We start from the raw sequence: 2,585 nt of genomic DNA on the forward strand, positions 1-2,585 counted from the left end.
TTTCCAATTGATTTAGAGTATCTGGTTTTATGTTGAGGTCCTTAATCCACTTTGACTTTAGTTTTGTGCAGGGTGATAAATATGGATCTATTTTCATTTTTCTGCATGTAGACATCCACTTGGTCCAGCACCATTTGTTGAAGATGCTGTCTTTTTTCCATTGAATGCATTTGGCTTCTTTGTCAAATATCGAGTATTCATAGGTACGTGGGTTTATTTCTGGGTCTTCTATGTCGTTCCATTGATCCTCTTTCCTGTTTCTATGCCAATACCATGCAGTTTTTATTACTGTTGCCCTGTAGTACAGCTTGAGATCAGCGATGGAGATACCTCCAGATGATCTGTTGTTGTACAGGATCCTTTTGGAGATTCTGGATTTTTGTTTCTCCATATGAAGCTGAGAATCTTTTTTCAAGGTATGTAAAGAATTGAGGTGGTATTTTGATGGGAATTGCATTGAATCTATAGATTGCTTTTGGCAGGATGGCCATTTTCACAATGTTAATCCTACCAATCCATGAGCACGGGAGATCTTTCCATCTTCTGAGATCTTCTTCAATTTCTTTTTTCAGAGACTTGAAGTTTTTCTCAAACAAGTCTTTCACTTGCTTGGTTAGAGTCACAGCAAGGTACTTTATGTTATTAGTGGCTATTTTGAAGGGTGTTGTTTCCCTAATTTCTTTCTCAGCCTTTTTGTCTTTGGTATATAGGAGGGCTTCTGATTTTTTTGATTTGATTTTGTATCCTGCCACTTTGCTGAAGGTGTTTATCAGCTGAAGGAGTTCTCTGGTTGAATTTTTGGGGTCGCTTATGTATTCTATCATATCATCTGCAAATAGTGACACTTTGACCTCTTCCTTTCCGATTTGAATCCCTTTGATCTCCTTTAGTTGTCTTATTGCTCTGGCTAGGACTTCAAGTACTATGTTGAAGAGATATGAAGACAATGGGCAGCCTTGTCTTAACCCTGATTTCAGTGGGATTGATTTAAGTATCTCTCCATTGTGTTTAATGTTAGCTATAGGCTTGCTGTATATTGCCTTTACTATGTTTAAGTATGTGCCTTGTATCCCTGATCTCTCCAAGACTTTCAACATGAATGGGTGTTGGACTTTGTCAAATGCTTTTTCGGCATCTAAGGAGATGATCATGTGGTTTTTCTCCTTCAGTTTGTTTATGTAGTGGATTACATTGATGGATTTCCCTATGTTGAACCACCCTTGCATGCCTGGGATCAAGCCTACTTGGTCATGGTGCATGATATCTTTGATATGTTCTTGGATTCGGTTTGCAAGTATTTTATTGAGTATTTTTGTGTCAATGTTCATAAGAGAGATAGAGCTGAAGTTCTCTTTTTTGTTGGATCTTTGTGTGGTTTAGGTATCAAGGTGACTGTGGCTTCATAGAATGAGTTTGGTAGTGTTCCTTCTGTTTCTATTTTGTGGAATAGCTTGAGGAGAATTGGAGTTAGCACTTCTTTGAAGTTCTTGTAGAATTCTGTGCTGAAGCCATTTGGTCCAGGGCTTTTTTGGGAGGGGAGACTGTTAATTACTGCTTCAATTTCCTTGGGAGATAGAGGGCTATTCAGTCTTTCTACTTGATCTTGACTTAGTTTTGGTAGATTGTATCTTTCAAGAAAATTATCCATTTCATTTAGATTTTCAAATTTTGTAGCATATAGGCTTTTGTAGTATGACCTAATAATTGTTTGGATTTCCTCAGTGTCTGTGGTTATGTCCCCATTTTCATTTCTGATTTTGCTGATTTGGATAGTTTATCTCTGCTTTTTAGTTAGTTTGCCTAAGGGTTTGTCTATCTTGTTGATTTTCTCAAAGAACCAGCTTTTTGTTTCATTGACTCTTTGGATAGTTTTATTTGTTTCTATTTCAGCCCTTAGTTTGATTATTTCCAGCAGTCTGCTCCTCTTGGGTGTATCTGCTTCTTTTTTTTTTTCTAGGTTTTTCAGTTGGGCCATTAAGTTGTTTGTATGTGATGTTACGAATTTCTTCTTGCAGGCACTTAGTGCTATAAATTTTCCTCTGAGCACTGCTTTCCATGTGTCCCATAAATTTGGGTATGTTGTGCCTTCCATTTCATTGAATTCTAGGAAGTCTTTAATTTCTTTCTTTATTTCTTCCTTAACCAACCTGTCATTGAGTAGCTCATAGAAGATTTTCAAAATGAAATTGTTCACTGGTTCCCAGACCAAAACAGAATAGTAGTTTCATATGAGAAATATTTTTTTAGTGTTTTGTCACATTTCATTTTGATTTTTACTTCTTTGTCAATTTGGGTTTTTTTATTTTTATTTTATTTATTTTTTTATTTATTTTTATTTATTTATTTTTATTTTTTTATTTTTATTATTTTTCTATAATTTTATTTTTCTCATTAGTTACATTTTGTTAATTCTGTATCCCAGCTGTATCCCTCATTCCCTCCCCAATCCCACCCTCCCTCCCTCATCTCCTCCCTGCTCCTTTCCAAGTCCACTAATAGGGGAGGACCTCCTCCCCTTTCATATGACTCCTTTTTGCCAGGTATTTTCAGGACTGGCTGCAAAGTCCTCCTTTGTGGCCTAACAG

Source organism: Meriones unguiculatus (genome assembly GCF_030254825.1).
Source record: "Meriones unguiculatus strain TT.TT164.6M chromosome X unlocalized genomic scaffold, Bangor_MerUng_6.1 ChrX_unordered_Scaffold_31, whole genome shotgun sequence".
NCBI classification, from domain to species: domain Eukaryota; kingdom Metazoa; phylum Chordata; class Mammalia; order Rodentia; family Muridae; genus Meriones; species Meriones unguiculatus.